The 12,700-nt window shown below is 47.0% G+C and overlaps 1 pseudogene; it reads right to left on the bottom strand.

The window, feature by feature from the left end:
* Nucleotides 1-4,909: 4,909 nt before the first annotated feature.
* LOC134937171 (5S ribosomal RNA) lies at nt 4,910-5,028 on the bottom strand (annotated as a pseudogene).
* Nucleotides 5,029-12,700: the final 7,672 nt, after the last annotated feature.

Below are 12,700 nucleotides of genomic sequence, written 5' to 3'. Positions count from 1 at the left end.
GACGGGTGACTTAGAGGAACCTGAACCAATTTCTTTGGAACCATATCTTTTAATAATTGCATCACTGAATGCTGGGGGATCCTGAAGAATGGGATCTTCAGCTTTCATTAGGCTGGTCGCACACTCAAAAGTCTCTCCTCTAAAAGAATAAATCAGATAAAGCACAATGTTCTCTGAAGTGATGCCCAGAAATGGTCTAGACAACATAATAATGTAATAGTGTTTGTAAAGCGCCAGAAATTGGACTAAGTCCCCATCAAAGATTATGGATGTTGAGATATCAGAGTCAGGATCTGTTTCCTTCCCATCTGACTGACTGGAGTGCTTTGCTAGGACCTGGTCACTATTGACCTTACTCGAGGCTGAGACTCTCTGAACCCCACCCGGGGCAGTGACTTTCTGAACCCCACCCGGGGCAGTGACTTTCTGAACCCCACCCGGGCAGTGACTTTCTGAACCCCACCCGGGGCAGTGACTTTCGGGAACCCCGCTGGGGCAGTGGCCTCCGGGAACTGCGCTGGGGCAGTGGCCTCCGGGAACCCCGCTGGGGCAGTGGCCTCCGGGAACCCCGCTGCGGCAGTGGCCTCCGGGAACTCCGCTGGGGCCAGCACCTCGGATTCTTTTACTGGGACCGAGCCGTCGGCCTCCCCCACTGGAACCGAGCCATCGGCCTCCCTCTCTGAGTCGATAATTATCGAAACTTCTCCCAGGACTATGACCTCCGGGACTTTTGCTGAAGCTATAACCTTCAGCACCTCCACTAATGCTACGCCTCTTAAGTTCTTTCCTGGGGAAGCGACCTCTAGACCCTTCTTAGAGGCTGCGTCTCTCGAGACCCCACTTGGGGATATTACTTCAAAGATCCCTTCTGGGGTTTTGCTTCTCGAGTTCCCTTCTAGAACAATGGTTTCAGATACCCTTTCTGAGGTTGCGCTCTTCAAGTCCCTACCTGGGGTAACAGCTTCTGAGACCCCTTCTGGTATGGAAACCTGAGCTATAATATTTGATGTCCCTCTATAAGCTAGAGCATCGGGTACCGCTCCAGCACTCTGGGCATCGGGTACCGCTCCAGCACTCTGGGCATCGGGTACCGCTCCAGCACTCTGGGCATCGGGTACCGCTCCAGCACTCTGGGCATCGGGTACCGCTCCAGCACTCTGGGCATCGGGTACCGCTCCAGCACTCTGGGCATCGGGTACCGCTCCAGCACTCTGGTCATCGGGTACCGCTCCAGCACTCTGGGCATCGGGTACCGCTCCAGCACTCTGGGCATCGGGTACCGCTCCAGCACTCTGGGCATCGGGTACCGCTCCAGCACTCTGGGCATCGGGTACCGCTCCAGCACTCTGGTAATCGGGTACCGCACCAAGATCCTGAGCATCGGGCACCTCTCCAGGACCCTGGGCAACGGGCACCACTCCAGGACCCTGGGCAATGGGCACTACTCCAGGACCCTGGGCAATGGGCACCACTCCAGGACCCTGGGCAATGGGCACCACTCCAGGACCCTGGGCAATGGGCACCACTCCAGGACCCTGGGCAACGGGCACCACTCCAGGAACCTGGGCAACGGGCACCACTCCAGGAACCTGGGCAACGGGCACCACTCCAGGGGCTTGCAACTCTGCTTCAACAGGAACCTCAAGAGAGGAGAGAAACATTCTCTTTTGATTCCTGAATCTATAATGGGGCTCCCTTGCCCAAGGACCCCAATTATAGGACAGAGAGTTTTTTAGTGTTGGTTGTGTGACAAGTACCTCTGCCACAGTAGAGACAGGAGTAGGTCTTGTATCCTGACTCAACTTGGCCAGAGGGCAAGACTCGTCACCACACTTTGGCTTGCGCAACTCACAGGTCTGCAGATAGTGGCCTAAACCCCCACAATATAGGCATAAGTTTAAGTTTCTGTGACGCAGACGCTCCTCTTCTGAGAGCCTGGGCCGCAGAAAACTTTTAAACCTTTTCTCTTCAATTAAACCAGAGGATTCTCTTGTCACCATACTGTGAACAAGAGTCTCTTTAGAGATAGATGTACTCTCAACGACTTCTGACAAGATGAGCAAGATTTTAGTCAGAAGGTTTTGCAGTTGATTTAAGGATTGCTGCAAAACTTCTAGTCGCTCTGGTCTCAAAGCACTGAAAGCAGAGTTCAGGGCTGAGAGAGATGCCTGCAGGGCTTGCATAGTAGACATAGGAGGATTTAAAACTAGACAAGACAAGACAAGGCAAGACTAGACAAGGCAAGACTAAACAAGGCAAGACTGAATTTTTTTAACTAGACAAAACAAAACTGTTTTTTTTTTTTTTTTTAAACACCGGACTGGATTCTAAACACCGGACTGGATTCTAAACACTGAATTCTAGACAGGACTGGATTCTAGACTAGACACTGGACTGGGCCAAAAAAGAAAAAAAGTTTTATTTCTTTTTTGTGGTTGGGCTGGTGATAATGTTAGGTTCCTGGTGCTCAGAACAAGGGAGATGTTATGAAGTGAGTCCAGAGCACCAGGACGTAATGCTGGGAAAGGGGAATGGAAAGGGAATAGCCCCTGGCGCCCTATCTCCGTTGTTTCGCCCGTGCTGTCAGTACACTCTTGCGAGACTATGGTTGCTTGAGCCCATGGCAGCCGCGTTTGAAGGGCGGATTACGTCTGCCCAACTTCGATGCCCCCTCAGGTCTTAATGAGAGACAAAGAGTGAACCGAGACAGGGTGATAACAAGGGGCCCTCTAGCTAAACAACAAGGCCAGGGGCTACTAACAAACCTAAAACCAAAGTATGTGCGGCTTGCCGCCAAAGGAAAAGAACAACAAAGGAAATGCTGACCACACGCCGACACAATACTTTTGTGTACCGACGGTGACCGCATAAGCAGAACCCTCTGCAAAACACCAGTGACAGAAATAACAGAATACAGCGGCCTAGGCCGACGGACGCGGCAGAGCCGCTACTCACGGAACCGGTACGAATACTGGCAAACGGACAGGAACCCCCAATGCTGCCGACACAGACTCTCAGAACTGGAGGACAGGCAGAATCCCAAACGACAGACCGGTGGACACCAATAAGCCAGAAACTCGACCAGGCATAGGCAAAGCCACTGGACTTCTGTACAGGAACACTTCACGGCAGGACACGGGATCAGACACAGGAATCGACACAGGGACTGACACAGGAATCGACACAGGAAGCAGTTCGACAGACACTGCTACACAGGAGCTCAGGAATTGGCAGGAACAAGCTCAGAACTCAAGCAGACTGGAAACCAAGAAATATCACCAGCGTCTGTGAATAGCACTGAGCCAGCATATAACAGAGAGGCCTAATTAATAATCTCATGCAGCTGCCCCGTTGCATGACTCCAAACTGACAAGATGCAATTAGCAGCCAGGTGAGGCTGAACACATGGGAACAAGCTGCAATTACACAGACTCACCAGCGGCAGCAACCAAGAGTACTCTTAAACAGAGCAACGGGAAATCCTGGCCTGCAAAACAACTTATAAACATAAAATACCTAACTGACATGCAAAACAGGAATGAGCCACAGCCGTGGCTCATAACAATAATTGATGGCAGTTATTGTTTACTGCCAAAGGGTGGACTGTCGAAGTAAAAAAAAAACATTACATAAAGAGAACATACAAACTGCACACATATAAGTCGCTATACTTGCAAATACGCGCAGCGAGCACAGCAATATATGGTAACACACGCATTTACACGGACATGCCACAGAGATGGATTCGACACTTATCTCATACAGTACATAATTATAATAATATCAAGCGCCAGACATCATGATGATTTAAAATTATATATATTGAAGTAATGTCATGTATGTGTATTATTTGAACGAAAACCAGATACACCTGTCATGTTTGGTATTGAAGCAAGCAGATTGGTGTGTAGATTCATTTGATACTTGTTATTAAGTTGTAGGACATTGCAACACGGAATTATGATTACATGTATAAAAGCTAAAATCACTTTTGTTAGAACAATGGATGTTCCAAATAGGACAGTGGACAGGAAGCTCAGGCCAGCCCCTTTGGACGTCCCCAGGGCTGAACCTGTTCAGCATATACAAAGGAACTGGTGACTCATTGTGAATCCCTCCCCCAGAAACTAGATAACACATTGATCACAAAGGAGCTCACTTGCTTTTTGGTCTCAGAGGATGATGGACTTGTTGCCAGTTCAGTTCCTGTATTTATTTACAGAGAGAGGGAGACATAAGATGCATTGGAGGGAATGGTAATTGTATCGCTGGCATGTAACTGAAACTTACACAAAAAAGGAGGGTTTTTGATCCTGCACCGACCTAGATTCAAAGTACATGGGTAATAGTATAAAGGCCAGAGATGGACAATAATATATTAGCAATTCCTATCTGTCCGTGTGGCGGTGCGCCCAGAGTCATAAAAGGGGGAGAGCATGTATGTACGAAAAGAGAAAAGTATGACTCTTGTTTGGGCGCACTCTCGTGTTAACTAAATGTAAGTTAATAGGTAATGTATCTAAGAGTTAATAATGAAGTCTTTATTTCTACTCTTTAAAATGCACGGAGATTCAGCAAAACAAATTAAATATTAGACAAACGTGGATATGCCAGCTGGAGAGAAATGTCTCCCAAGATTAGAAAATGTTCAGATCTTAATTATGCCTGGATAAACGCATATCGGAAGATAGCTACATACTATGCTACTTCCGTCTGCTCAAGATCTGTACAAACTGTGTTTGTATTGATGCAGCCCTAAATTGGGTTAATTCGTGAGTGGGAGGACCCAATCACTGAATAACAATTCTAATAATTAACCACTGTCATAGATGAAAAGAATGAGGATAAAGAAGAAGGAGGATTGAGTGTAAGTGGTGATACTGCTGTTGTTTCTACAGGGAAGAGAGTCTTCCTACTTCACTGGGTATTCCCTAGTGGTCGCCCATCTAGGTACTGACTCAGCCCACCTAAGTTTAGCTTCCAAGATCGGACGAGATTGGGCGTGAACGTAGGGGTATGGCCGTAGGAAGGTTTGATCCTATAGCACCAATGAGAGTGCACCGAAGCGGGAGGATTGATTCCTCCTTGGAAAGGGAATGCTGAGAATGCGTGGGAAAAGTAATAGATGAGTAGGTGTGAATCTGCTGTCCACGTTAGACTGAAGGGACGTGTCTCCTGAGGGGACACGCACCCCAGAATCGTGGATGAGAGTTCACAGAAGGAAGAAAAGCAAGAAAATGATTCTAGAATAAAGGCAAGTAGTTACAATGGACTATTAGATTAGATTACAATAGGTCCCTTTGGGTCACCTCTATTTTTTGGATACTAATGGATCCTGGTTCAAATAGATCACTATAACAGATGTCAAGACACTTCACAGAAAAAATAAGGGTAATGAAAGTTTCATGTGATTGGTGTCAGATCACTAGGTATGTCTGACACTACTTATACATGACAGATTTTAATAGCATTCAATGATTAAAGATTTTATCCAGTGCACCATGGCCTAAAAAGTCACTGGTGATATTATCAGGAAGTTGTCTGTCAACATAAATATACGTTTCTAATATGAACCAATGTGTGAGGCAAAAGGATTATCACCTGTACAAATGTCGCTTTGGTGATATGTCCTCAAAGAAACGAAAAACATGAAACACACAGTTTGAAAATACTTAAGGCAGACTGAAATGCGGGATTGCACAACACCTGTCCCGATAATTTGAATATGAGGAAAAGGTATGTTTTTATAATGTAATTGGGCAAAAAATAAACGTGGATATACTAAGCTCATTCACTGGAAAACACCAGAAATGTTAATGATAAAGTTTCTCTCAGCAACAAAATTATTACATTCTTTGCTGGAACGGAGAGACTTAGCTATGGCAGGTAAGTATTGGGTGTCACTCATTCAATTGGCAGGCAGACGGGGTGCCCGCAAGGGGTGCTGGGCAGCCAATGCCCTGCCCCTGTCGCAGGGTTATATCACACTGTACCTAACTGGAAGAGTACACATATATGCAATACAGTTTAGCTGGAAGCACCAGCAAAATTGGTAATTCTTTCTGAAGCAAAGAAATATACTTTAGCATTGAGTCTGGTACAATAAATTGAATAAGCATCAAATATCACCCATTCAGATGTCAGACAGGTAAGGTGCCCGCAAGGAAAACGCGTTTCACCCGGTTACGGGCTTGTTCACTTCCATCAGATGTCAGACAGGTAAGGTGCCCGCAGAATGGAAGTGAACAAGTGGGCTGAGTCAGTACCTAGATGGGCGACCACTAGGGAATACCCAGTGAAGTAGGAAGACTCTCTTCCCTGTAGAAACAACACCAACAGCAGTATCACCACTTACACTCAATCCTCCTTCTTCTTTATCCTCATTCTTTTCATCTATGACAGTGGTTAATTATTAGAATTGTTATTCAGTGATTGGGTCCTCCCACTCACGAATTAACCCAATTTAGGGCTGCATCAATACAAACACAGTTTGTACAGATCTTGAGCAGACGGAAGTAGCATAGTATGTAGCTATCTTCCGATATGCGTTTATCCAGGCATAATTAAGATCTGAACATTTTCTAATCTTGGGAGACATTTCTCTCCAGCTGGCATATCCACGTTTGTCTAATATTTAATTTGTTTTGCTGAATCTCCGTGCATTTTAAAGAGTAGAAATAAAGACTTCATTATTAACTCTTAGATACATTACCTATTAACTTACATTTAGTTAACACAAGAGTGCGCCCAAACAAGAGTCATACTTTTCTCTTTTCGTACATACATGTAACTGAAACTGTATGTAATGGCATATAACTGTATGTAATTGTATGTTCTAACTGCTTACTGTGTGAGTGTAACCATGTAACTATGGGTATACTGTACTTTGTAATATATTGAATCCATATCCTTTTTAATAACAAATATATACATCAATGAGCTTTGGAACTCAGATAATGTGTGGGTGTATTGTTTTCTCTTATGGGATGCAGTGTTTTGCGATGTTTAGCTCACATTCATGGGATATGACAATAAGAGGTGCAGGCATTTACAATATATATTAGAGCGGGCATTTTAAATATTTGTGAGAAATCAATTTGGCATTCTTAAAGGTCTGTTGGTATACATATAAATGAGTACTATAGCTGTTACCCATGGGTTACTAGTAATCTTTCATTTTTTGAATTTTTATTAAACCTATGTCCAGTGTATTTCTATCTATAGTACTGCATTTTACGCAGTGCTGATTTAGTCTTTTTTGCTCCCTCTCCCCTTGCGGTTACAGGATAATAGTTATTATTCCCGGTCCGGTCAACCGTCCGGTCTATTAACAGTTAGTCGGTTATTCTCACATAGACCTACTGGTATTTGCATTGTTTGATATGCTTTCTTCATATTATCTTTGGATCCCTCTATTGTTAGGGTCTGTTTCGATGTCACGACTCATGTTTTCCTCCCTGAACTCCCTAGTTCTTTTCCCTGTTGTATATATGGTGCCTATGGACCCAATAGGGGTTTTCATAGCACCCTCTACAGGGTTTGTTCCATTCAAGATTTCTACTTGGCGGACTACATATGTTTCTTTATATATCACCTGGTTATTTTTCTGTCTATCTCTCCCACTCCTTTCTCTGTCCTCTTTTTTTCTTTGATTTCCACTCTGACTAGGAGGGATACCCTTTTAATGTGTCACGGCAGAGGCGGAACTACGCCAGTGCAACCAGTGCGTTGCACTGGGGCCCGCCACTGTCCAGGGGCCCAAAGCATGTAATGAGTCAAACTGACTCATTACATGCCGCTGCGGGCAACCGCTGCCCGCAGCACACAGCCGCCCAGACAGAGAGGAGCGCAGCGGAACGGGGAAAAAGGAGGGAGGTGGAGGAGGGAGCCGCAGCAACGCTTTACTACTGGTTGAGGCGCTGCTGCTGCTGTCCCTCTGCTTCACTATAGGCTGTCTTCCGAGAACAGCCTATAGTGAAGCAGAGAGGCAGCAGCAGCAGCGCCTCCACCAATAACACAGCGCTGCTGCGGCTCCCTCCTCCGCCTCCCTCCTCCTCCTTCTCTCCTGCCCGGGAATCGTGACCAGTAGCTGCACCGAGGAGCCTGAGCCAGCGGAGAGGGTAAGTATAATTCTTTCTGTCTTTCTTTCTGTCTGTCTTTCTTTCTATGTACTAAAAGGGGGACTGCATGCCGCAATGTGTAAAAATGGGGGACTGCCTGCTGCAATGTGTAAAAAGGGGGAATCTGCTTGCCGCAATGTGTAAAAAGGTGGAATCTGCCTGCCGCAATGTATAAAAAGGTGGAATCCGTCTGCCGTAATGTGTAAAAAGGGGACGCTGTCTGCCGTAATGTGTAAAAAGGGGACGCTGTCTGCCGTTATGTGTAAAAAGGGGGAATCTGTCTGCCGTTATGTGTAAAAAGGGGATGCTGTCTGCCGCTATATGTAAAAAGGGCACGCTGTCTGCCATTATGTGTAAAAAGGGCACGCTGTCTGCCGTAATGTGTAAAAAGGGGACGCTGTCTGCCGCTATGTGTAAAAAGGGCACGCTGTCTGCCGTTATGTGTAAAAAGGGCACGCTGTCTGCCGTAATGTGTAAAAAGGGGGACGCTGTCTGCCGTAATGTGTAAAAATAAGATTTTACTTACCGATAAATCTATTTCTCGTAGTCCGTAGTGGATGCTGGGGACTCCGTCAGGACCATGGGGATTAGCGGCTCCGCAGGAGACAGGGCACAAAAATAAAGCTTTAGGATCAGGTAGTGTGCACTGGCTCCTCCCCCTATGACCCTCCTCCAAGCCTCAGTTAGGATACTGTGCCCGGACGAGCGTACACAATAAGGAAGGATTTTGAATCCCGGGTAAGACTCATACCAGCCACACCAATCACACCGTACAACTTGTGATCTGAACCCAGTTAACAGTATGACAACGTAGGAGCCTCTGAACAGACGGCTCACAACATTAACAACCCGATTTTTTTTTTTTTTTGTAACAATAACTTTGTACAAGTATTGCAGACAATCCGCACTTGGGATGGGCGCCCAGCATCCACTACGGACTACGAGAAATAGATTTATCGGTAAGTAAAATCTTATTTTCTCTAACGTCCTAGTGGATGCTGGGGACTCCGTCAGGACCATGGGGATTATACCAAAGCTCCCAAACGGGCGGGAGAGTGCGGATGACTCTGCAGCACCGAATGAGAGAACTCCAGGTCCTCTTTAGCCAGGGTATCAAATTTGTAGAATTTTACAAACGTGTTCTCCCCCCGACCACGTAGTTGCTCGGCAGAGTTGTAATGCCGAGACCCCTCGGGCAGCCGCCCAGGATGAGCCCACCTTCCTTGTGGAATGGGCATTTACATATTTTGGCTGTGGCAGGCCTGCCACATAATGTGCAAGCTGAATTGTACTACACATCCAACTAGCAATCGTCTGCTTAGAAGCAAGAGCACCCAGTTTGTTGGGTGCATACAGGATAACAGCAAGTCAGTTTTCCTGACTCCAGCCGTCCTGGAAACCGATATTTTCAGGGCCCTGACAACATCTAGCAACTTGGAGTCCTCCAAGTCCCTAGTAGCCGCAGGTACCACAATAAGCTGGTTCAGGTGAAACGCTGACACCACCTTAGGGAGAAACTGGGGACGAGTCCGCAGCTCTGCCCTGTCCGAATGGACAATCAGATATGGGCTTTTTTGTGAGACAAAGCCGCCAATTCTGACACTCGCCTGGCCGAGGCCAGGGCCAACATCATGGTCACTTTCCATGTGAGATATTTCAAATCCACAGATGAGAGCGGTTTAAACCAATGTGATTTGAGGAATCCCAGCACTACGTTGAGATCCCACAGTGCCACTGGAGGCACAAAAGGGGGTTGTATATGCAGTACTCCCTTGACAAACTTCTGGACTTCAGGAACTGAAGCCAATTCTTTCTGGAAGAAAATCGACAGGGCCGAAATTTGAACCTTAATGGACCCCAATCTGAGGTCCATAGACACTCCTGTTTGCAGGAAATGCAGGAATCGACCGAGTTGAAATTTCTTCGTGGAGCCTTCCTGGCCTCACACCACGCAACATATTTTCGCCACATGTGGTGATAATGTTGTGCGGTCACGTCCTTCCTGGCTTTGACCATGGTAGGAAAGACCTCTTCCGGAATGCCTTTTTCCCTTAGGATCCGGCGTTCAACCGCCATGCCGTCAAACGCAGCCGCGGTAAGTCTTGGAACAGACATGGTACGTGCTGAAGCAAGTCCCTTCTTAGCGGCAGAGGTCATGAGTCCTCTGTGAGTATCTCTTGAAGTTCCGGGTACCAAGTCCTTCTTGGCCAATCCGGAGCCACGAGTATAGTTCTTACTCCTCTACGTCTTATAATTCTCAATACCTTGGGTATGAGAAGCAGAGGAGGAAACACATACACCGACTGGTACGCCCACGGTGTTACCAGAACGTCCACAGCTATTGCCTGAAAGTCTCTTGACCTGGCGCAATACCTGTCCAGTTTTTTGTTCAGGCTGGACGCCATCATGTACACCTTTGGTCTTTCCCAACGGTTCACAATCATGTGGAAAACTTCCCAATGAAGTCCCCACTCTCCCGGGTGGAGGTCGTGCCTGCTGAGGAAGTCTGCTTCCCAGTTGTCCACTCCTGGAATGAACACTGCTGACAGTGCTATCTCATGATTTTCTGCCCAGCGCAAAATCCTTGCAGTTTTTGCCATTGCCCTCCTGCTTCTTGTGCCGCCCTGTCTGTTTACGTGGGCGACTGCCGTGATGTTGTCCCACTGGATCAATACCGGCTGACCTTGAAGCAGAGGTCTTGCTAAGCTTAGAGCATCATAAATTGCCCTTAGCTCCAGTATATTTATGTGGAGAAAAGTCTCCAGACTTGATCACACTCCCTGGAAATTTTTTCCCTGTGTGACTGCTCCCCAGCCTCTCAGGCTGGCCTCCGTGGTCACCAGCATCCAATCCTGAATGCCGAATCTGCGGCCCTCTAGAAGATGAGCACTCTGTAACCACCACAGGAGAGACACCCTTGTCCTTGGAGATAGGGTTATCCGCCGATGCATCTGAAGATGCGATCCGGACCATTTGTCCAGCAGATACCACTGAAAAGTTCTTGCGTGGAATCTGCCGAATGGAATCGCTTCGTAATAAGCCACCATTTTTCCCAGGACTCTTGTGCAATGATGCACTGACACTTTTCCTGGTTTTAGGAGGTTCCTGACTAGCTCGGATAACTCCCTGGCTTTCTCCTCCGGGAGAAACACCTTTTTCTGGACTGTGTCCAGAATCATCCCTAGGAACAGCAGACGTGTCGTCGGAAACAACTGCGGTTTTGGAATATTTAGAATCCACCCGTGCTGTCGTAGAACTACTTGAGATAGTGCTACTCCGACCTCCAACTGTTCTCTGGACCTTGCTCTTATCAGGAGGTCGTCCATTTTCTTCGAAGAAGAATCATCATTTCGGGCATTACCTTGGTAAAGACCCGGAGTGCCGTGGACAATCCAAACGGCAGCGTCTGAAACTGATAGTGACAGTTCTGTACCACGAACCTGAAATACCCTTGGTGAGAAGGGCAAATTGGGACATGGAGGTAAGCATCCCTGATGTCCCGGGACACCATATAGTCCCCTTCTTCCTGGTTCGCTATCACTGCTCTGAGTGACTCCATCTTGATTTGAACCTTTGTAAGTGTTCAAATATTTCAGATTTAGAATAGGTCTCACCGAGCCTTCTGGTTTCAGTACCACAATATAGTGTGGAATAATACCCCTTTCCTTGTTGTAGGAGGGGTACTTTGATTATCACCTGCTGGGAATACAGCTTGTGAATTGTTTCCAATACTGGCTCCCTGTCGGAGGGAGACGTTGGTAAAGCAGACTTCAGGAACCTGCGAGGGGAAACGTCTCGACTTTCCAATCTGTACCCCTGGGATACTACTTGTAGGATCCAGGGGTTCTGTACGGCTCCAGCGTCATGCTGAGAACTTGGCAGAAGCGGTGGAAGGCTTCTGTTCCTGGGAATGGGCTGCCTGCTGCAGTCTTCTTCCCTTTCCTCTATCCCTGGGCAGATATGCTTATGGGGACGAAAGGACTGAGGCTGAAAAGACGGTGTCTTTTTCTGCATAGATGTGACTTAGGGTAAAAAACGGTGGATTTCCCAGCAGTTGCCGTGGCCACCAGGTCCGATGGACCGACCCCAAATAACTCCTCCCCTTTATACGGCAATACATCTTTGTGCCGTTTGGAATCTGCATCACCTGACCACTGTCGTGTCCATAAACATCTTTTGGCAGATATGGACATCGCACTTACTCTTGATGCCAGAGTGCAAATATCCCTCTGTGCATCTCGCATATATAGAAATGCATTCTTTAAATGCTCTATAGTAAATAAAATACTGTCCCTGTCAAGGGTATCAATATTTTCAGTCAGGGAATCCGACCAAGCCACCCCCGCGCTGCACATCCAGGCTGAGGCGATCGCTGGTCGCAGTATAACACCAGTATGTGTGTATATACTTTTTAGGATATTTTCCAGCCTCCTATCAGCTGGCTCCTTGAGGGCGGCCGTATCTGGAGACGGTACCGCCACTTGTTTTGATAAGCGTGTGAGCGCCTTATCCACCCTAAGGGGTGTTTCCCAACGCGCCCTAACTTCTGGCGGGAAAGGGTATACCGCCAATAATTTTCT

Source organism: Pseudophryne corroboree, chromosome 6, assembly GCF_028390025.1.
Source record: "Pseudophryne corroboree isolate aPseCor3 chromosome 6, aPseCor3.hap2, whole genome shotgun sequence".
In the NCBI taxonomy this organism is placed as follows: domain Eukaryota; kingdom Metazoa; phylum Chordata; class Amphibia; order Anura; family Myobatrachidae; genus Pseudophryne; species Pseudophryne corroboree.
This window is presented reverse-complemented; position numbering and strand designations above follow the sequence as displayed.